The 24,314-nt window shown below is 37.5% G+C and overlaps 1 long non-coding RNA gene across 1 annotated transcript; it reads left to right on the top strand.

Annotated features, from left to right (window-relative positions):
* Positions 1-9,331: 9,331 nt before the first annotated feature.
* LOC133645244 (uncharacterized) lies at positions 9,332-15,127 on the top strand. Its single transcript, XR_009824931.1, has 3 exons — positions 9,332-9,563; positions 9,638-9,712; positions 15,022-15,127. It is a non-coding gene; the product is annotated as an uncharacterized LOC133645244 (long non-coding RNA).
* The last annotated feature ends 9,187 nt before the right edge of the window (positions 15,128-24,314 follow it).

The following is a 24,314-nucleotide window of genomic DNA, read 5'->3' as shown; positions in this document are numbered from 1 at the left end:
TACATATACATTCACTGTTCAAACACACATACTGTATACACATACTGTACATATACATTCGCTGTACACACACATACATATACTGTACATATACATTCACTGTACAAACACACATACTGTATACACATACTGTACATATACATTCACTGTACAAACACACATACTGTATACACATACTGTACATATACATTCACTGTACAAACACACATATACACATACTGTACATATACATTCACTGTACAAGCACACATATACACATACTGTACATATACATTCACTGTACAAGCACACATATACACATACTGTACATATACATTCACTGTACAAGCACACATATACACATACTGTACATATACATTCGCTGTACACACACATACATATACTGTACATATACATTCACTGTACAAACACACATACTGTATACACATACTGTACATATACATTCACTGTACAAACACACATACTGTATACACATACTGTACATATACATTCACTGTACAAACACACATATACACATACTGTACATATACATTCACTGTACAAGCACACATATACACATACTGTACATATACATTCACTGTACAAGCACACATATACACATACTGTACATATACATTCACTGTACAAACACACATATACACATACTGTACATATACAAGTACATATGCACACATACACTCATGCACATAATCACGTTTCATCAAACATATATTAACGTTGTTGCCCTAGGGTAAACTGGGTATAACACATGGCACACTGACAAAGCTTAACCTATTATTACTATAACAATCTACAAGGTTAATGTAGGTTGCTTCTCTTTCTTCCCCTCCATTTTTCTGCATTCTTTCGTATCTCAAGTTATCATGACGTATATGTATTGTTGCATTTGAACAATTGTATTGTTGATAATAAAGGTAAAGTATTGGTATTGTTTATTATCAATAGCACTATTTCTATTGGTATTCATATTGCTCCATTTTTAGTGTAATAATGCTCATTGTCATTTCTGTATTGTTTTATTTATTTTCGCTAACTGCTTATTTGCTATTACTTTTACCATCATATTTGTACATGTCTTATTTGCTGATGTTGCTCTGTTGTTGTTGTTGTTGTTGTTGTTGTGTTTGCTGTTGTTGTTTTTGTCTCAGGACATTATAAAAAAAAAACAAAATAAACAAATTGTATTGGGCTTGTAACCTTGCCTGGTTGGTAAAGTAGGAGTTGTTGATTGAAAAAATGGCAGCCTGTGGACATAAGTGGACCCCGACTTAAACAAGTTGAACAACTTATTGGGGTGTTACCATTTAGTGGTCAATTGTATGTAATATGTACTTCACTGTGCAATCTACTAATAAAGTTTCAATCAATGATTTAAACATTTGGAGTATCAGTTGTGTGTCTATATTTGGTCATTGCTACAGACCTGGTTGTGTGCTTTCCTTCAAATGTGATCTGGACAACAAACATATCTTTGGAGAGACAGTGTATATTGTAACCTTTTCTGACCGTGATGAGGTGTTCATTTTGTTGAGAGTTCTCACTGTTAACTATTTTGATGAACACCTTCACACTTATGTGATTAAAAAGACTAATTTCAAGTGATGAATCTGAAAGATGCAACTGATGCTTTGCCACTTGATGTATATGAGCTAAAGATGTCCGATAATATCGGTCTGCCGATATTATCGGCCGAAAAATGCGTTAAAATGTAATATCGAAAATTATCGGTATCGTTTTTTTTTATTAGTATCGTTTTTTTTTTGTTTTTTTTATTTATTTTTTATTAAATCCACATAAAAAACACAAGATACACTTACAATTAGTGCACCGACCCAAAAAACCTCCCTCCCCCATTTACACTCATTCACACAAAAGGGTTGTTTCTTTCTGTTATTAATATTCTGCTTCCTACATTATATATCAATATATATCAATACAGTCTGCAAGGGATACAGTCCGTAAGCACACATGATTGTGCGTGCTGCTGGTCCACTAATAATACTAACCTTTAACACTTAATTTTACAAATTTTCATTAATTACTAGTTTCTATGTAACTGTTTTTATATTGTTTTACTTTCTTTTTTATTCAAGAAAATGTTTTTAATTTATTTATCTTATTTTATTTGATTCATTTTTTTAAAAAGTACCTTATCTTCACCATACCTGGTTGTCCAAATTAGGCATAATGTGTTAATTCCACGACTGTATATATCGGTTGATATCGGTATCGGTAATTAAAGAGTTGGACAATATCGGCATATCGGATATCGGCAAAAAGCCATTATCGGACATCCCTAATATGAGCTGAGAGATTCTGAATTGCACTTACTGACAAGATACAGACTTATTTCCTAAATGTTGTGACTTGTAATGAATAGAAGGAATTTTTGAATTAAATGCCAATTAAATTTCAATTATTTAGTTTTTTTATATAGCATAGCATGCACACACACACAAGTGTTGCCAATATACACAAAATGTGTTTAATTTGAGTAACACAAACATTTGTTACTAAAACCTACACATTTACTGTGTTAATATAAGTAACAAAGTTAATGTGTTAAAATTGACAAATTGAGTTGTCCCCCTCTGGACATGGAGATGTGTAAAAAAACAACATTTTCCCACACCCCTAATATATATATATATATATATATATATATATATATATATATATATATATATATATATATATATATATATATATATATAATTTTAAAAAATGCTAGAAAAATAATCTGTGATTAATCACAGATCTAGAGTGTGATTAATCTGATTAAAACAAATTAATCACTTGACAGCCCTTAGATATACGGTATAAATGTTAATTTTTGTATATGTATATATACATATACAGTATGTACAGTATATATATGTAGCTGAGTGGTTAACACTGGTAACTGTGCACCAAGGGGTACTGGGTACAAATCCCGGCCAGGTTACAAGGCTCCAGCCAAAAGAGTCGGTGTTTTTTTTACACGTCCATTTGTAGTTAGCTGAGACAGGTTCTCATTTAAATATGTCATTGGGGCACGACAAAGGGTAGCTGAGTGGTTAAAGCAGCTAGCTTCCAATCAAAGAGGACTGGGTTCAAATCCCAGTCATGGCCGAGCAGTGACTGGGTAAACTCCGGCTGGAGGAGTTACTTTTTTGTATCATAGTTTACTGAGACAGTTTCTCAATTAAATATGTCATTGGGGCCCGAAGTCTTGGCTCCAGCAGACCAATGATAGTTGAGTGGTTAAGGCAGTTAGCTGTCACTCAAAGGGGATTGGTTTCAAATCCAAGTCATGTCGTGCAGTGACTAGGAAAGCTCCAACTGGAAGAGTTGCTGTTTTATATCCTAGTTTACTAGGACAGGTTATGTCATTGGGGCCTGAAAACTGTGAATTAGCAGATAAAGGATAGCCGAGTGGTTATAGCAGCTAGCTCCCAATCAAAGGGTACTAGGTTCAAATCCAAGTCATGGTCCAGCAGTGACTAGGAAGGCTCCAGCTGGGGAGTTATTGTTTTATATCATAATTTTCTGAGACAGCTTCTTAAATAAATATGTCATTGGGGCCCGAAATCTTGTCTCAAGAATAATTAGTTTCAACTATTAAATGAACCAAAATATGACTTATTTTATCTTTGTGAAAATATTGGACACAGTGTGTTGTCAAGCTTATGAGATGCGATGCAAGTGTAAGCCACTGTGACACTATTGTTCTTTTTTTTATATATATAAATGTCTAATGATAATGTCAATGAGGGATTTTTAATCACTGCTGTTTTGAAATTGTTACTAGTATTGATGCTGTTGTCGATAATGTTCATTTTTGTTTCACTACTTTTGGATTGTTCCGTGTCATGTTTGTGTGTCCTCTCAATTGCTCTGTTTACTTTTGTTCTTAGTGTTGCTGGGGCGGGTTTGCTTTTGGAATTGGATTGCATTGTTGTGTATTGTTTTGTTGATTGATTAATAAATTCATAAAAATATTTAAAAAATAAACATATATAAATCAAATGTTAACAATCAAATGTAGATACTTTTTCTTATGCTTTCTTTTACACCTGTTGGGAGTGCATTCCACATTGATGTGGCATAGAAAGAGAATGAGTTAAGACCTTTGTTAGATCGGAATCTGGGTTTAACGTGGTTAGTGGAGCTCCCCCTGGTGTTGTGGTTATGGCGGTCATTTACGTTATGGAAGTAGTTTGACATGTACTTCGGTATCAGGGAGGTGTAGTGGATTTTATAGACTAGGCTCAGTGCAAGTTGTTTTACTCTGTCCTCCACCCTGAGCCAGCCCACTTGGTAGGAGTGAGGTGGGATCTGGGGTGGAGGTCTAGAAGTAATCCAACTAGCTTGTTCTGGGATGTTTGGAGTTTAGATTTGAGGGATTTGGAGGTGCTAGGGTACCAGGAGGTGCATGCGTAATCGAAAAAGGGTTGAACGAGAGTTCCCGCCAGAATCCTCAAGGTGCTTTTGTTGACCAGAGAGGAGATTCTATAGAGAAATCTCGTTCGTTGGTTGACCTTTTTGATTACCTTGGTTGCCATTTTATCACAGGAAAGATTAGCCTCTAGAATGGAACCTAGGTAGGTGACCTCATCTTTCCTGGTGAGAACAACGTCACCCACTTTTATAGTGAAGTCATTGACTTTCTTAAGGTTGATGTGGGACCCAAACAGGATGGATTCCGTTTTACCCAAGTGTGTGGATAGCTTGTTGTCAGCGAGCCAGGTGCAAGTTCTACAGAGTTCAGCACTGAGGATTTTCTCCACCTGTGACTTGTCCTTGCCGGATACCAGCAAGGCCGAGTCATCCGCAAACAAGAACAATTCACAGTCGCATGCCGATGACAAGTCGTTTATGTATACCAGGAACAGTAAAGGCCCTAATATACTGCCTTGGGGGACTCCACAGCTCACTGAGAGGGGGGGGGGGGGGGGGGACACGGTGCCGTTCACCTCTACCACCTGTTTCCTCCCCTCCAAGTAGGATTGCATCCAGCTCCATGAGGTTTTGTTAAATCCGATTGCTCTGAGCTTATCCAACAGTATCTGTTAGTCTGTCTCTACCCCCCTCGGTGAAGCGACATCCGGTGGTCCATGTATCCCAGAGTAAGCCTGTCTCCAGTTCTCCACTCTCTTCCCCTGACCCTACCCCTCTGGATAACGGTGACCCAGTTTGGACCGTCAAGGAGATCCTTGGGGTCCGTCGGCAAGGTAGGGGCCTGGTATTTTTGGTACATTGGGAGGGTTATGGTCCAGAGGATAGATCCTGGGTGTCGGCCTCCTACCTTGCTGACCCCACCCTTCTGGAGGACTTCTATCAGGTCAACCCTGGAGCTCTCCGGCGCTCGTCGAGAGCCTCGCATAAGAGGGGGGGGGCACTGTTACGGCGCTCGCGCAGTCTGCTTCTCCCTCCTCGGCAGGAGCTCCTCGAAGCTACGCTGCAAGCACCGCAGGACACGCCCCCGCACGCGCCACGCAGACCGTGGCCACGCGCCTCCACAGCCGGCGGCAATCATCAATCAACGCACCTGGTCTTGACGAGAAGCAACAGCATAAAGGCTCACTCCACTGACTACTCCACGCCGGAACAAAGCCCTGATTCAGTAAGCTTCACGTCTCTGGCTCCTCACCTGTGTCTCTCTCTTTTGCTCGCTTTGTCTCCCTCGTGCCTAGTCCTTATTTGTCCTTGTCATCTCCTGTTCCCACAGTACATCCGTGTCTCCGCAGTGAGCCGTGCGCCTCACCTGCCGATCTTCCCCCTGGACTCTGACTGCCTTCCTCGACCTCCGCAGTGGATGGAAAGAGTGGATGACTAAGAGTGTATGAATAAGAGTGTATGAATAAGAGTGTATGAATAAGAGTATATGAATAAGAGTGTATGAATAAGTGTATATGAATAAGAGTATATGAATAAGAGTGTATGAATAAGAGTGTATGAATAAGAGTATATGAATAAGAGTGTATGAATAAGAGTGTATGAATAAGAGTGTATGAATAAGAGTGTATGAATAAGAGTGGATGACTAAGAGTGTATGAATAACAGTGTATGAATAAGAGTATATGAATAAGAGTGTATGAATAAGATTATATGAATAAGAGTGTATGAATAAGAGTATATGAATAAGAGTGGATGAATAAGAGTGTATGAATAAGAGTGTATGAATAAGAGTGGATGACTAAGAGTGGATGACTAAGAGTGTATGAATAAGAGTGTATGAATAAGAGTGTATGAATAACAGTGTATGAATAACAGTGTATGAATAAGAGTATATGAATAAGAGTGTATGAATAAGATTATATGAATAAGAGTGTATGAATAAGAGTGGATGACTAAGAGTGTATGAATAAGAGTGGATGACTAAGAGTATATGAATAAGAGTGTATGAATAAGAGTGGATGACTAAGAGTGTATGAATAAGAGTATATGAATAAGAGTGTATGAATAAGATTATATGAATAAGAGTGTATGAATAAGAGTGGATGACTAAGAGTGTATGAATAAGAGTGGATGACTAAGAGTATATGAATAAGAGTGTATGAATAACAGTGGATGAATAAGAGTGGATGACTAAGAGTGTATGAATAAGAGTATATGAATAAGAGTGTACGAATAAGATTATATGAATAAGAGTGTATGAATAAGAGTGGATGACTAAGAGTGTATGAATAAGAGTGGATGACTAAGAGTGGATGACTAAGAGTGTATGAATAAGATTATATGAATAACAGTGTATGAATAAGAGTGTATGAATAAGAGTTTATGAATAAGAGTGGATGACTAAGAGTGTATGAATAAGAGTATATGAATAAGAGTGTATGAATAAGAGTGGATGACTAAGAGTGTATGAATAAGAATGTACGAATAAGAGTGTATGAATAAGATTATATGAATAAGAGTGTATGAATAAGAGTGTATGACTAAGAGTGGATGACTAAGAGTGTATGAATAAGAGTGTATGAATAAGAGTGGATGACTAAGAGTGTATGAATAAGAATGCATGAATAAGAGTGTATGAATAAGAGTGTATGAATAAGAGTGGATGACTAAGAGTGTATGAATAAGAGTGGATGAATAAGAGTGGATGAATAAGAGTGTATGAATAAGAATGTACGAATAAGAGTGTATGAATAAGATTATATGAATAAGATTATATGAATAAGAATGCATGAATAAGAGTGTATGAATAAGAGTGTATGAATAAGGGTGTATGAATAAGAGTGTATGAATAAGAGTGGATGACTAAGAGTGTATGAATAACAGTGTATGAATAAGAGTGTATGAATAAGGGTGTATGAATAAGAGTGTATGAATAAGAGTGGATGACTAAGAGTGTATGAATAAGAATGTACGAATAAGAGTGTATGAATAAGATTATATGAATAAGAGTGTATGAATAAGAGTGTATGACTAAGAGTGGATGACTAAGAGTGTATGAATAAGAGTGTATGAATAAGAGTGGATGACTAAGAGTGTATGAATAAGAATGCATGAATAAGAGTGTATGAATAAGAGTGTATGAATAAGAGTGGATGAATAAGAGTGTATGAATAAGAATGCATGAATAAGAGTGTATGAATAAGAGTGTATGAATAAGGGTGTATGAATAAGAGTGTATGAATAAGAGTGGATGACTAAGAGTGTATGAATAAGAGTGTATGAATAAGAATGCATGAATACGAGTATATGAATAAGAGTGTATGAATAAGAGTGTACGAATAAGAGTATATGAATAAGATTATATGAATAAGAGTGTATGAATAAGAATGTACGAATAAGAGTGTATGAATAAGATTATATGAATAAGAGTGTATGAATAAGAGTGTATGACTAAGAGTGGATGACTAAGAGTGTATGAATAAGAGTGTATGAATAAGAGTGGATGACTAAGAGTGGATGACTAAGAGTGTATGAATAAGAGTGTATGAATAAGAGTGTATGAATAAGAGTGTATGAATAAGAGTGGATGACTAAGAGTGTATGAATAAGAGTGTATGAATAAGAGTGTATGAATAAGAGTGTATGAATAAGAATGCATGAATACGAGTATATGAATAAGAGTGTATGAATAAGAGTGTATGAATAAGAATGTACGAATAAGAGTGTATGAATAAGATTATATGAATAAGAGTGTATGACTAAGAGTGGATGAATAAGAGTGGATGACTAAGAGTGGATGAATAAGAGTGGATGACTAAGAGTGTATGAATAAGAGTGTATGAATAAGAGTGTATGAATAAGAGTGGATGACTAAGAGTGTATGAATAAGAGTGTATGAATAAGAGTGTATGAATAAGAGTGTATGAATAAGAGTGTATGAATAAGAATGTACGAATAAGAGTGTATGAATAAGAGTGTATGAATAAGAGTGGATGACTAAGAGTGTATGAATAAGAGTGGATGACTAAGAGTGTATGAATAAGAGTGTATGAATAAGAGTGGATGACTAAGAGTGGATGACTAAGAGTGTATGAATAAGAGTGGATGACTAAGAGTGTATGAATAAGAGTGGATGACTAAGAGTGTATGAATAAGAGTGTATGAATAAGAGTGGATGACTAAGAGTGGATGACTAAGAGTGTATGAATAAGAGTGGATGACTAAGAGTGTATGAATAAGAGTGGATGACTAAGAGTGTATGAATAAGAGTGTATGAATAAGAGTGTATGAATAAGAGAGTATGAATAAGAGTGGATGACTAAGAGTGTATGAATAAGAGTGTATGAATAAGAGTGTATGAATAAGAATGTACGAATAAGAGTGTATGAATAAGATTATATGAATAAGATTATATGAATAAGAATGCATGAATAAGGGTGTATGAATAAGAGTGTATGAATAAGAGTGTATGAAGAAGAGTGTATGAATAAGATTTATTCATGTATTTTATTATATAAAAATGGGAGCCATTACCTCCCTGCTTGGCACTCAGCATCAAGGGTTGGAATTGGGGGTTGAATCACCAAAATGATTCCCGGGCGTGGCCACCGCTGCTGCTCACTGCTCCCCTCACCTCCCTGGGGGTGATCAAGGGTGATGGTTCAAATGCAGAGAATAATTTCGCCACACCTAGTGTGTGTGTGTGTGTGTGACAATCATTGGCACTTTAACTGAACTTTTAATGATGTTATTCATATTATTCAGATTGAAAAGCTTAAGGGGCCGCATGTGGCCCCCGGACGTTCATCTGCCCAGGTCTGTGCTAAGGTGATCTCTAGAAGTGGTCCACACTCCATGTCAGTAGGTGGCGGTAATGCACACCAGAAGGTTGCTTGCCAACCAGCTATAAAAACAAAAGAAGAAGAAGATCCACACTTCCGGGTGGTGATGACGTCGCGTCGTGACGTCATATTTCAAAATGGCAGAGCCCGCGGAAAGACCCCCTGGAGTCGACTCCATTTCCCAAGAAAAGATGTCAACAGCGCGACTTGTAACAATTATAAGGCCGAGGAGGGTTATTTGAACACACACCATTCAATTATTATAAATGAAAGTCACGTTTTTTAACCGCTCCGGTCTCGTCCCAGCGGAAGTGACGCTAGCACGTCATCAGAATACAACAGGTTGCTAGCTAACACGCCTCCTATCATGTCAGCGCTGTTATTTGTTCCAATGTCATTCATTCCTTCTCATTTAGATCAACACGACGAGAGAGACATTCTGCCGCTAGACGAAGGTCACCGAGCAGCGACGAAGTTTGCATTTTCGGTAGGTGAGTGTTCAATTGTCCTCCGAGAAAAGTTGCATGAAGTCATTCTATTACACAGGTGAAAGTCATACACACATAATATGCTGGAAAAGTCCATTCATGTCAGCAATTAACTTCAAATGTCAAACTCATTTGTGATGTTAAAGGGAAAACAGTACTTAACTGTGCTTAAGTGTATTTATATTATTCAAATGTGAATGATGCTGTATAATAGATTGTATTTATGTTATTGACATGTGAATAATGCTGTATAATCAGTGTTGGGACTAACGCGTTACAAAGTAACTAGTAGTCTAACGCCTTATTTTTTATATTCAGTAACTCAGTTACCGTTACTACATGATGCGTTACTGCGTTATTTGATGTCATTTCTTATGTAGTATCGGCTAAAAACAGAAGATCTGAGTGTGTTTTATTGGAGAGTTGCAGTGTCGTCCTTCTGAATGATTCCCGGGCGCGCGCCGCTGCTGCCCACTGCTCCCCAAGGGGATGGGTCAAATGCAGAGGACAAATTTCACCACACCTAGTGTGTGTGTGTGACAATCATTGGTACTTTAACTTGAACTTAACTTAATTCTTCCTGTGTCACAACGGGGACAAGAGAAGAGGCGCTGTGTGTGTGTGTGTGTGTGTGTGTGTGTGTGTGTGTGTGTGTGTGTGTGTGTGTGTGTGTGTGTGTGTGTGGAGAGGGGTGGGGGGCGGGGGGGCGTGTCTGTGTTTACTTACAAGACATCATGGTGGAGCTGAAGCCGAGTTTCTTAACATGGAGATATTCTAGACTGACCATGTGTCTTCTTTTGCGGGGCTGTCCGGGCGGAGTTTCTTAAATGCCTCAAATGTCCGGCAGGGTTGCGTATATTTTCAATGTACGTTCAGGGTTAAGATGGGGTTAAAAACCAAACTAATTGTGCACACGCAGCAGCATTCGTGAGGGAGGGACAGAGAGAGCGAGGGAGTGGATTGATTGATTGAGACTTTTATTAGTAGATTGCACAGTACAGTACATATTCCGTACAATTGACCACTAAATGGTAACACCCGAATAAGTTTTTCAACTTGTTTAAATCGGGGTCCACATTAATCAATTTATTTCAAACTGTCATTGCTCAAAACATAATATTGAATCAAAATCAATGTTATTATGAATTATTGACCTATCCAAGGTTCCCATTACTTCACATCAAATATTCCACTTTGAAAAATATTTTTGGTGGAAGATTTTGCATACTTTGTGTGTTTGCCATTAAAAACATAGTTTTGTTTGACAAAAAAGGGCGGAAAACAAACAGACAAAAAAACAACATAACTAAAACATTTTGAAATGAGGGATAGATCTGAAGTTGATGTAGACTCCAGAGATTTAAGCGTTAAATATAAAATGTTTGTATGCCCTGGCACACCATTATCATCATTTCATGACCCAAGCAAAACACTTTTTACACTTTTATACTGAAATAAATACACCTACAACTTATTCAATAAAAACATAGAAAAAACTACCAGCAGCGGTAAAGTTTAGATCCATGAAGGAAAGAAGAAAGTGAATGAATGTTTATAACTGAATACATTTACATATGTATACACATTTGTTTTCTTTCTTTATTATTTTTTTTAATGAATTAAGTAGCGTTTATGACAACCTTTTTCCAAAACACAATATATAATGTGAGATATAACAGGATAATGCATACGTTTATCTTTTTTGTTGTCAAAACGCTTACCAAAAAGTGGGACCCCAAAAATGTACTGTAGGACCCCATTTTTATGACTTGATGGGGTCCCTGGGACCCCATTTTGAAAATTCCTAGCGCTGATCAACAGATTGTATTATTCTCCAGTGCAATAACAGTACTTAAATGAAGGCTTAAAGGGCATTAATGGTAGCTTTAAAAAAAGAAGAAGAAAAAAACAAGTAACTAAATAGTTACTTTTCACAATAACGCATTACTTTTTGGTGTAAGTAACTGAGTTAGTAACTGAGTTGCTTTTGAAATAAAGTAACTAGTAACTGTAACTAGTTACTGGTTTTCAGTAACTAACCCAACACTGTGTATAATAGACTGTATTTATATTATTCACAAGTGAATAATGCTGTATAATAGACTGTATTTATATTATTCACATGTAAAAAATACCTTAGTGTTTATTTTTATTGTGAGCGAACTGTGGTGCTGAATTTCCCCGAGGGATCAATAAAGTACTTTCTATTCTATTCTAAAAACATCCAAATCCATTGCTATTCTTTATATAAAGTAAGACACATGCTGAATAAGAAATATCTGCACATGATTCCTTGAGTAATTCGATTACAAAATACATTCGAGGAATTGTTGCTGCCTCGAGGTGTCGTATATATATTTTTTTACGGCATTTTGCCTGGTTCACTAAACAGTAGTCAAAGCTCACGTTTCGCACAGACTGTTTAGGTGTTGCACAGCGTGTTTACGTCAGTTCAATGCATTTATTGTCATTGTCATAGTGAATAACACACACACTGCATAGCAACCATGTATCAAAAATGTGTTAGGTGGTGCAATCCTGACCCATGAAACGCGTAAACACAAAGGGTGCCACGAACGATGCACAAAATTCACAGTCTGGTATGGATCGGTACTTGAGCGGCGCCGTTCGATACATTTTTTCAATACCCAAAAGAGGGAAATGTTCATGCCTTTTTTTTAACTTGTAGTTTATTGAAATTGTCGTTGTCCACGACAGAAAACGGTCGGCAAGGCGAGTTTATTTACAGAGCACAGTTCGTACTACAGGCAGGCCAGTCTAGTACCCGCACTCTTTTACTACGAAGCCACGCTGTTGTAACACGTGCAGAATGTGGCTCGGCGATATCTTACTGAAATAAGCAGGGGCGGCCATGAAAAAGACGTCGCTTGGATGGCAACTTTTGTTGCTCCAAAACCTGTATGTACCTTTCAGCATTAATGGTGCCTTCACAAACGTGTAAGTTACCCACTAATACACCCCCATATCATCAATCTTTATTGCAGACCTTAAGATCCATTTAAACATATAAAAACAGAATATAATACATTAAAAAACAAAACAATAAAAACATACATTAAAAACAAAACAAAACAAGTTTTCCATACAATTACAGACGCTGGGTTTTCAACTTTGCGCCTAGAACAATCCGGATGGTTCTTTTCCTCTTTGGACCGGAGGACACGACGTCCACAGTTTCCAAAAACAATTTGAAATGTGGACTTGTCAGACCACAGAACACTTTTCCAGTTTGCATCAGTACATCTTAGATGAGCTCGGGCCGAGCGAAGCCGGCGGCGTTTCTGGGTGTTGTTGATAAATGGCATTCGCTTTGCATTGTGGAGTTTTAACTTGCACTTACAGATGTAGCGACCAACTGTAGTTACTGACAGTGGTTTTCTGAAGTGTTCCTGAGTCCATGTGGTGATATCCTTTACACACTGATGTCGCTTTTTGATGCAGTACCAACACAAATACAACTTTGAGACTACGTGCTTTCTGAGAAGATTACCGTAGTAACTAGTATATCATGCAAAAGCGCAGATTCCAACCAATCAGTCCATCTTAGATGAGCTCGGGCCGAGCGAAGCCAGCGGCGTTTCTGGGTGTTGTTGCATTTATCAACAACACCCAGAAACGCAGAGTTTTGAGGACGAAAATGAATTGATACCATTTTAGAATAAGGCTGTAACATAGCAAAATGTGGCAAAAAATGAAGCGCTGTGAATACTTTCCGGATGCAGTGTACAGTATAAAGGGCAGATCAATAGAAGTGATAATTAGACGTTGCAGTTCATGGGTGGGATGTGAGAGAGGGTCACTGCCTGAGGATACAGACGAGCTGTTGGCAAGTTGTCCTGGCACGTATAGACCTGTTCCTTCTAACTGAGGGCCGCAGGTGAGGAGCAGGGTGTTGTTGGTCATGCAGGATGCTGTGCACTCGCCTCAGACAGCAGGTAGTGTAGACTGTGCCCATCTCTGGAAGACTTGATTGTTTTTCAGCTCTTTTAATCACCGATTAGAGAGTCTGCTGTCATGGCACACTTATAAAAGCTCACTCTTACACTAGGAAGCGGAGTCATTCATTGCGCTTTACCTGACACATGAAACGTGACAAATACGATCGCTGAGATGAAACGGATCAGGCCTGTGAACAGGTTCTATCCGGATGAATTTGCTAAGTATACAAATGAGCTGAAATTTTTCTATGAAAGAAACTGCTGTTTTAAATGTGTCCACTAGATGTGGCAATGGCAATTCTTTGTATCTTTGTAGATGATGCTACATACAGTATGTACAAAAGAAATAAAACACATGATGTTAGTGCAACAGTCGAAGAAAATTAGCAAACTACATAAATAACATCCTGTAATTTGATTTTGATATTTTTTTTTTATCTTGTTAGATTGAAAATGAACACCAATGAGTTGACTGATGAACATTATCACGTCATTTATTCAGAAAGTATAAATAACGACAATTAAAGGTAGAACACTATTAACTGCAACATGTAAGTGTAAAAAAACAACATGATTTGTTTATTTTTGAGAAATTCTATTTTTAAACAAAGAAAACAATCTGAAGTTGTCTTTATTTTTAAGTTATCGTGCCGTGATTTTACCAGTCCGGCCCACTTGGGAGTAGATTTTTCTCAATGTGGCCCCCGATCTAAAATGAGTTTGACACCTCTGGCCTAGATAAATTGGTAAACATCCTCACAAATATTGATATAAAGCATTACCGTATTTTCCGGACCATAGGGCACACCGGATTATAAGGAGCACTGCCGATGAATGGTCTATTTTTGATCTTTTTTTCATATATAAGGCGCACCGGATTATAAGGCGCATTAAAGGAGTCATAATATATATATTTTTTTCTAAATGTAAAAGACTTCCTTGGGGTCTACATAACATGTAATGGTGGTTCTTTGCTCAAAATGTTGCATAGATGATGTTTTACACATCATCTTCAAGCCGCTTCCGGGTGCGCCGTTTTGTGGGCGGTCTTATTTACGTGGCTCACCTTCGGCAGCGTCTTCTCCCCGTCATCTTTGTTGTGAAGTGTCAAAAGATGGAGCTAACTGTTTTAATGACATTCAGACTTTACTTCAATCAATAACGGAGCAGCATCTCCTCATCCAGAAACAACAACACCAGAAATGTGTCCCGTGAAAAACCGTCCGACCAGAACTCTAATAACTAAAGTTCCTTGGGTGAATAATGGTAACTCACTACACCGCTATGTTTTAGGGCTTTCATGGCGAGTTTACTGACTGAAACAAGTAATAACTTTACACTGCTTTTTATTAGAAATGGCAACAGCAGAGGATGGATGTCCCATAACAAGAAGGTGGAGAAAAAGAAGAAGCTTATCGACTACGGTGTCGGCACGGACTACAAAGGCGGACCTGCACAAGTTTTCAGGTACCAGAAGGTAAGAAAAGTTTCTTTTGCATAATATTGCGAAACAAAACACCAGAAAATATGTCTTACCTTATACACACAGCATAATAATACTCCTATGTTGAAGCACAGTACAATCCATCAAGCGGTGCAGTTTCATAGCTGACCAAAGTCCTACTAAAACGTTTTGATAGATTTTTGAGCGCCGTGTGTAATGTTCTATATTTTCAATGGAGCATATACAATGTTGGTGTTGTTTACTTGAGTCATATTGCGGTCTACACCAAATCAAATCAAATCAATAATGGAGCAGCATCTCCTCATCCGGAAACAACCACACCGGAAATGTGTCCCGTGAAAAACCGTTCAACCGGAACTCTCTAATAACTAAACTTCCTTGGGTGAATAATGTAAACTCACTACACCGGTATGTTTTAGCGCTTTCATGGCAAGTTTACTGACAGATATAAGTGAGAACTTGACACTACTTTATATTAGAAATGGCAACAGCGGAGGATGAATGTCACATAACAAGAAGATAGAGAAAAAGAAGAAGCTTATTAACTACAAAGGCGGACACACAATTTTTCAGGACTCATGCAGATCCCAAGTACAGATCAGCAGGTACCAGAAGTTAAGAAAAGTTGCATAATATTGCGAAACAAAACGCCAGATAATGTCTTACCTTATACACACACCATAATAATAGTGGTATGTTTAATGCGCCGACAATCCTTCAAGCGGTGCAGCTTCATAGCTGACCAAAGTCGTGCTAAAACATTTTGATAGATTTTTGAGCGCCGTGTCTAATGTTCTATATTTTCAACGGAACATTTAAAATGTTGCTGTTGTTTACTTAAAAGCCATCATAGTGCAGGCTACACGTATCTCTTATGTTTGACTGCCATCTACTGCTCACACTTATAATTACACCATGTACCAAATAAAATAGCCTCGAGGTGGGTAAGCTCAACCAAACTTGTTCATTACATTAGGCGCAACTGTGTAAGGCGCACTGAGAAATAAAAAAGGATTTTAAATGCGCCTTATAGTCCGGAAATTACGGTAAACGCATTGGCCAAAAAGTGCATTGTGTGTCCTCGCCGCGATCTATTTTACATTGTTGAAATGTCGGCAAAGCAAATGTGAGTATGTGAAGAACGAACCTGGAGTGAAACAGCGCACAATTCAACGTCAAGTTCGGTCTCGATACCTTTCATCTTTACCATGGAAAAAAGGACGTACGCCAGGTTTTTGTGCATAAGCACAACATAACACGAGGCCCCTGCTGAATTGGGATCTGGTCACCCTTAGATATAGAGCAGTGGGAAAAGTGGAAGTGTGCCTGCTAACTCTCACATGCTGTGTGATTTGATAATAACATCAAAAAAGTCCACAATCCAATTTCACAGTGTGATGTTCAGTCAAAGGTCGTGCACTTTGGATCCTATTAAAAGTTCAAATGGACCGAGAGCACCCTCGCATAATGTAGGTGCACGGTGGTGATGATGGCGGTGGCAAATTAATATGTACAGTACAGTACATTATTACCTTTTTAACACTAAATTACAAAAAAAAAATGTTTTGCTAAAATGTCGTAAGGGGGGACCCTTACAAAAAATTCCAAAAAACGGACTTGCTTCAGCAGCACAATTCTGGTGCTGTAGTTGTAGGAGATGTCTCAAAACGTCATCAGGAGTCCCGACTAAACCCGTAAATGTAAGAAAATGTAAGAAAATGCATATTTTACGAAAAAATGTTTTTGCTAAAATGTCGTAAGGGGGGACCCTTACAAAAAATTCCAAAAAACGGACTTGTTTGAGCAGCACAATTCTGGTGCTGTAGTTGTAGGAGATGTCTCAAAACGTCATCAGGAGTCCCGACTAAACCCGTAAATGTAAGAAAATGTAAGAAAATGCATTTTTTACGAAAAACATTTTTTGCTAAAATGTCGTAAGGGGGGGACCCTGTCGTAAAAATTCCAAAAAACGGACTTGCTTCAGCAGCACAATTCTGGTGCTGTAGTTGTAGGAGATGTCTCAAAACGTCATCAGGAGTCCCTACAAAACCTAAAAATGGCATAAAATGCTTTTTTTGGGAAAACTTTTTTTTTACAAAAAAATTTTCAAAAAACAGACTTGCTTCAGCAGCACAATTCTGGTGATGTAGTTGTAAGAGATGTCTCAAAACGTCATCAGGAGTCCCGACTAAACCCGTAAATGTAAGAAAATGTAAGAAAATGCATTTTTTAAGAAAAACATTTTTTGCTAAAATGTCGTAAGGGGGGACCCTGTCGTAAAAATTCCAAAAAACGGACTTGCTTCAGCAGCACAATTCTGGTGCTGTAGTTGTAGGAGATGTCTCAAAACGTCATCAGGAGTCCCGACTAAACCCGAAAATGGAAGAAATTAGAAGAAAATGCATATTTTAGGGAAAAAAAATATTTTGCAAAATGTCATAAAAAAAACAAAAAAAAACGGACTTGCTTCAGCAGCACAGTTCTGGTGCTGTAGTTGTAGGAGATGTCTCAAAATGTCATCAGGAGTCCCGACTAAACCCGTAAATGTAAGAAAATGCATTTTTTAAGAAAAACATTTTTTGCTAAAATGTCGTAAGGGGGGGACCCTGTCGTAAAAATTCCAAAAAACGGACTTGATTCAGCAGCACAATTCTGGTGCTGTAGTTGTAGGAGATGTCTCAAAACGTCATCAGGAGTCCCGACTAAACCCGTAAATGTAAGAAAATGTAAGAAAATGCATTTTTTACGAAAAACATTTTTTGCTAAAATGTCGTAAGGGGGGACCCTGTCGTAAAAATGCCAAAAAACGGACTTGCTTCAGCAGTACAATTCTGGTGCTGTAGTTGTAGGAGATGTCTCAAAACGTCATCAGGAGTCCCTACAAAAACCAAAAATGGCATAAAATGCTTTTTTTGGGAAAACTTTTTTTTTACAAAAAAAAATTCAAAAAACGGACTTGTTTGAGCAGCACAATTCTGGTGCTGTAGTTGTAGGAGATGTCTCAAAACGTCATCAGGAGTCCCGACTAACCCCGTAAATGTAAGAAAATGTAAGAAAATGCATTTTTTACGAAAAACATTTTTTGCTAAAATGTCGTAAGGGGGGGCCCTGTCGTAAAAATTCCAAAAAACGGACTTGCTTCAGCAGCACAATTCTGGTGCTGTAGTTGTAGGAGATGTCTCAAAACGTCATCAGGAGTCCCGACTAAACCCGAAAATGGAAGAAATTAGAAGAAAATGCATATTTTAGGGAAAAAAAATATTTTGCAAAATGTCATAAAAAAAACAAAAAAAAACGGACTTGCTTCAGCAGCACAGTTCTGGTGCTGTAGTTGTAGGAGATGTCTCAAAATGTCATCAGGAGTCCCGACTAAACCCGTAAATGTAAGAAAATGCATTTTTTAAGAAAAACATTTTTTGCTAAAATGTCGTAAGGGGGGGACCCTGTCGTAAAAATTCCAAAAAACGGACTTGATTCAGCAGCACAATTCTGGTGCTGTAGTTGTAGGAGATGTCTCAAAACGTCATCAGGAGTCCCGACTAAACCCGTAAATGTAAGAAAATGTAAGAAAATGCATTTTTTACGAAAAACATTTTTTGCTAAAATGTCGTAAGGGGGGACCCTGTCGTAAAAATGCCAAAAAACGGACTTGCTTCAGCAGTACAATTCTGGTGCTGTAGTTGTAGGAGATGTCTCAAAACGTCATCAGGAGTCCCTACAAAAACCAAAAATGGCATAAAATGCTTTTTTTGGGAAAACTTTTTTTTTACAAAAAAAAATTCAAAAAACGGACTTGTTTGAGCAGCACAATTCTGGTGCTGTAGTTGTAGGAGATGTCTCAAAACGTCATCAGGAGTCCCGACTAACCCCGTAAATGTAAGAAAATGTAAGAAAATGCATTTTTTACGAAAAACATTTTTTGCTAAAATGTCGTAAGGGGGGACCCTGTCGTAAAAATTCCAAAAAACGGACTTGATTCAGCAGCACAATTCTGGTGCTGTAGTTGCAGGAGATGTCTCAAAACGTCATCAGGAGTCCCTACAAAACCTAAAAATGGCATAAAATGCTTTTTTTGGGAAAACTTTTTTTTTACAAAAAAAAATTCAAAAAACGGACTTGTTTGAGCAGCACGATTCTGGTGCTGTAGTTGTAGGAGATGTCTCAAAACGTCATCAGGAGTCCCGACTAAACCCGTAAATGTAAGAAAATGTAAGAAAATGCATTTTTTACGAAAAACATTTTTTGCTAAAATGTCGTAAGGGACCCTGTCGTAAAAATTCCAAAAAACGGACTTGATTCAACAGCACAATTCTGGTGCTGTAGTTGTAGGAGATGTCTCAAAACGTCATCAGGAGTCCCGACTAAACCCGTAAATGTAAGAAAATGTAATTAAATGCATTTTTTAAGAAAAACATTTTTTGCTAAAATGACGTAAGGGGGGAGGGACCCTGTCGGAAAAATGCCAAAAAACGGACTTGCTTCAGCAGTACAATTCTGGTGCTGTAGTTGTAGGAGATGTCTCAAAACGTCATCAGGAGTCCCTACAAAACCTAAAAATGGCATAAAATGCTTTTTTTAGGAAAACTTTTTTTTTACAAAAAAAAATTCAAAAAACAGACTTGCTTCAGCAGCACAATTCTGGTGCTGTAGTTGTAGGAGATGTCTGAAAACGTCATCAGGAGTCCCGACTAAACCCGTAAATGTAAGAAAATGTAAGAAAATGCATTTTTTACGAAAAACATTTTTTGCTAAAATGTCGTAAGGGGGGACCCTGTCGTAAAAATGCCAAAAAACGGACTTGCTTCAGCAGTACAATTCTGGTGCTGTAGTTGTAGGAGATGTCTCAAAACGTCATCAGGAGTCCCTACAAAACCTAAAAATGGCATTAAATGCTTTTTTTGGGAAAACTTTTTTTTTACAAAAAAAAATTCAAAAAACAGACTTGCTTCAGCAGCACAATTCTGGTGCTGTAGTTGTAGGAGATGTCTCAAAACGTCATCAGGAGTCCCGACTAAACCCGTAAATGTAAGAAAATGTAAGAAAATGCATTTTTTAAGAAAAACATTTTTTGCTAAAATGTCGTAAGGGGGGACCCTGTCGTAAAAATGCCAAAAAACGGACTTGATTCAACAGCACAATTCTGGTGCTGTAGTTGTAGGAGATGTCTGAAAACGTCATCAGGAGTCCTGACTAAACCCGTAAATGTAAGAAAATGTAAGAAAATGCATTTTTTAAGAAAAACATTTTTTGCTAAAATGACGTAAGGGGGGAGGGACCCTGTCGTAAAAATGCCAAAAAACGGACTTGCTTCAGCAGTACAATTCTGGTGCTGTAGTTGTAGGAGATGTCTCAAAACGTCATCAGGAGTCCCTACAAAACCTAAAAATGGCATAAAATGCTTTTTTTGGGAAAACTTTTTTTTTACAAAAAAAAATTCAAAAAACAGACTTGCTTCAGCAGCACAATTCTGGTGCTGTAGTTGTAGGAGATGTCTGAAAACGTCATCAGGAGTCCCGACTAAACCCGTAAATGTAAGAAAATGTAAGAAAATGCATTTTTTACGAAAAACATTTTTTGCTAAAATGTCGTAAGGGGGGACCCTGTCGTAAAAATGCCAAAAAACGGACTTGCTTCAGCAGTACAATTCTGGTGCTGTAGTTGTAGGAGATGTCTCAAAACGTCATCAGGAGTCCCTACAAAACCTAAAAATGGCATAAAATGCTTTTTTTGGGAAAACTTTTTTTTTACAAAAAAAAATTCAAAAAACAGACTTGCTTCAGCAGCACAATTCTGGTGCTGTAGTTGTAGGAGATGTCTCAAAACGTCATCAGGAGTCCCGACTAAACCCGTAAATGTAAGAAAATGTAAGAAAATGCATTTTTTAAGAAAAACATTTTTTGCTAAAATGTCGTAAGGGGGGACCCTGTCGTAAAAATGCCAAAAAACGGACTTGCTTCAGCAGTACAATTCTGGTGCTGTAGTTGTAGGAGATGTCTCAAAACGTCATCAGGAGTCCCTACAAAACCTAAAAATGGCATAAAATGCTTTTTTTGGGAAAACTTTTTTTTTACAAAAAAAATTTCAAAAAACAGACTTGCTTCAGCAGCACAATTCTGGTGCTGTAGTTGTAGGAGATGTCTCAAAACGTCATCAGGAGTCCCGACTAAACCCGTAAATGTAAGAAAATGTAAGAAAAAGCATTTTTTACGAAAAAAAATTTTTGCTAAAATGTCGTAAGGGGGGACCCTGTCGTAAAAATTCCAAAAAACGGACTTGATTCAGCAGCACAATTCTGGTGCTGTAGTTGTAGGAGATGTCTCAAAACGTCATCAGGAGTCCCTACAAAACCTAAAAATGGCATAAAATGCTTTTTTTGGGAAAACTTTTTTTTTACAAAAAAAAATTCAAAAAACAGACTTGCTTCAGCAGCACAATTCTGGTGCTGTAGTTGTAGGAGATGTCTCAAAACGTCATCAGGAGTCCCGACTAAACCCGTAAATGTAAGAAAATGCATTTTTTACGAAAAACATTTTTTGCTAAAATGTCGTAAGGGGGGACCCTGTCGTAAAAATGCCAAAAAACGGACTTGCTTCAGCAGTACAATTCTGGTGCTGTAGTTGTAGGAGATGTCTCAAAACGTCATCAGGAGTCCCTACAAAACCTAAAAATGGCATAAAATGCTTTTTTTGGGAAAACTTTTTTTTTACAAAAAAAAATTCAAAAAACAGACTTGCTTCAGCAGCACAATTCTGGTGCTGTAGTTGTAGGAGATGTCTCAAAACGTCATCAGGAGTCCCGAATAAACCCGTAAATGTAAGAAAATGTAAGAAAATGCATTTTTTAAGAAAAACATTTTTTGCTAAAATGTCGTAAGGGGGGAGACCCTGTCGTAAAAATTCCAAAAAACGGACTTGATTCAGCAGCACAATTCTGGTGCTGTAGTTGTAGGAGATGTCTGAAAACGTCATCAGGAGTCCCGACTAAACCCGTAAATGTAAGAAAATGCATTTTTTACGAAAAACATTTTTTGCTAAAATGTCGTAAGGGGGGAGCCTGTCGTAAAAATGCCAAAAAATGGACTTGCTTCAGCAGTACAATTCTGGTGCTGTAGTTGTAGGAGATGTCTGAAAACGTCATCAGGAGTCCTGACTAAACCCGTAAATGTAAGAAAATGTAAGAAAATGCATTTTTTAAGAAAAACATTTTTTGCTAAAATGTCGTAAAAATGCCAAAAAACGGACTTGCTTCAGCAGTACAATTCTGGTGCTGTAGTTGTAGGAGATGTCTCAAAACGTCATCAGGAGTCCCTACAAAACCTAAAAATGGCATAAAATGCTTTTTTTGGGAAAACTTTTTTTTTACAAAAAAAAATTCAAAAAACAGACTTGCTTCAGCAGCACAATTCTGGTGCTGTAGTTGTAGGAGATGTCTGAAAACGTCATCAGGAGTCCCGACTAAACCCGTAAATGTAAGAAAATGTAAGAAAATGCATTTTTTACGAAAAACATTTTTTGCTAAAATGTCGTAAGGGGGGACCCTGTCGTAAAAATGCCAAAAAACGGACTTGCTTCAGCAGTACAATTCTGATGCTGTAGTTGTAGGAGATGTCTCAAAACGTCATCAGGAGTCCCTACAAAAACCAAAAATGGCATAAAATGCTTTTTTTGGGAAAACTTTTTTTTTACAAAAAAAAATTCAAAAAACGGACTTGTTTGAGCAGCACAATTCTGGTGCTGTAGTTGTAGGAGATGTCTCAAAACGTCATCAGGAGTCCCGACTAACCCCGTAAATGTAAGAAAATGTAAGAAAATGCATTTTTTACGAAAAACATTTTTTGCTAAAATGTCGTAAGGGGGGACCCTGTCGTAAAAATGCCAAAAAACGGACTTGCTTCAGCAGTACAATTCTGGTGCTGTAGTTGTAGGAGATGTCTCAAAACGTCATCAGGAGTCCCTACAAAACCTAAAAATGGCATAAAATGCTTTTTTTGGGAAAACTTTTTTTTTACAAAAAAAATTTCAAAAAACAGACTTGCTTCAGCAGCACAATTCTGGTGCTGTAGTTGTAGGAGATGTCTCAAAACGTCATCAGGAGTCCCGACTAAACCCGTAAATGTAAGAAAATGTAAGAAAATGCATTTTTTACGAAAAAATTTTTTTGCTAAAATGTCGTAAGGGGGGACCCTGTCGTAAAAATTCCAAAAAACGGACTTGATTCAGCAGCACAATTCTGGTGCTGTAGTTGTAGGAGATGTCTCAAAACGTCATCAGGAGTCCCTACAAAACCTAAAAATGGCATAAAATGCTTTTTTTGGGAAAACTTTTTTTTTACAAAAAAAAATTCAAAAAACGGACTTGTTTGAGCAGCACAATTCTGGTGCTGTAGTTGTAGGAGATGTCTGAAAACGTCATCAGGAGTCCCGACTAAACCCGTAAATGTAAGAAAATGTAAGAAAATGCATTTTTTACGAAAAACATTTTTTGCTAAAATGTCGTAAGGGGGGACCCTGTCGTAAAAATTCCAAAAAACGGACTTGATTCAACAGCACAATTCTGGTGCTGTAGTTGTAGGAGATGTCTCAAAACGTCATCAGGAGTCCCGACTAAACCCGTAAATGTAAGAAAATGTAAGGAAATGCATTTTTTACGAAAAACATTTTTTGCTAAAATGACGTAAGGGGGGACCCTGTCGTAAAAATTCCAAAAAACGGACTTGATTCAGCAGCACAATTCTGGTGCTAAAATGTCGTAAAAATGCAAAAAAACGGACTTGATTCAGCAGCACAATTATGGTGCTGTAGTTGTAGGAGATGTCTTAAAATGTCATCAGGAGTCCCTACAAAACCTAAAAATGGCATAAAATGCTTTTTTTGGGAAAACTTTTTTTTTTACAAAAAAAAATTCAAAAAACAGACTTGCTTCAGCAGCACAATTCTGTTGCTGTAGTTGTAGGAGATGTCTCAAAACGTCATCAGGAGTCCCGACTAAACCCGTAAATGTAAGAAAATGCATTTTTTACGAAAAACATTTTTTGCTAAAATGTCGTAAGGGGGGACCCTCTCGTAAAAATTCCAAAAAACGGACTTGATTCAGCAGCACAATTCTGGTGCTGTAGTTGTAGGAGATGTCTCAAAACGTCATCAGGAGTCCCTACAAAACCTAAAAATGGCATAAAATGCTTT

Source organism: Entelurus aequoreus, linkage group LG28, assembly GCF_033978785.1.
Source record: "Entelurus aequoreus isolate RoL-2023_Sb linkage group LG28, RoL_Eaeq_v1.1, whole genome shotgun sequence".
NCBI lineage: Eukaryota > Metazoa > Chordata > Actinopteri > Syngnathiformes > Syngnathidae > Entelurus > Entelurus aequoreus.
The sequence above is the reverse complement of the archived record's forward strand: the minus strand, read 5'-3'. Positions and strand labels throughout refer to the sequence as shown.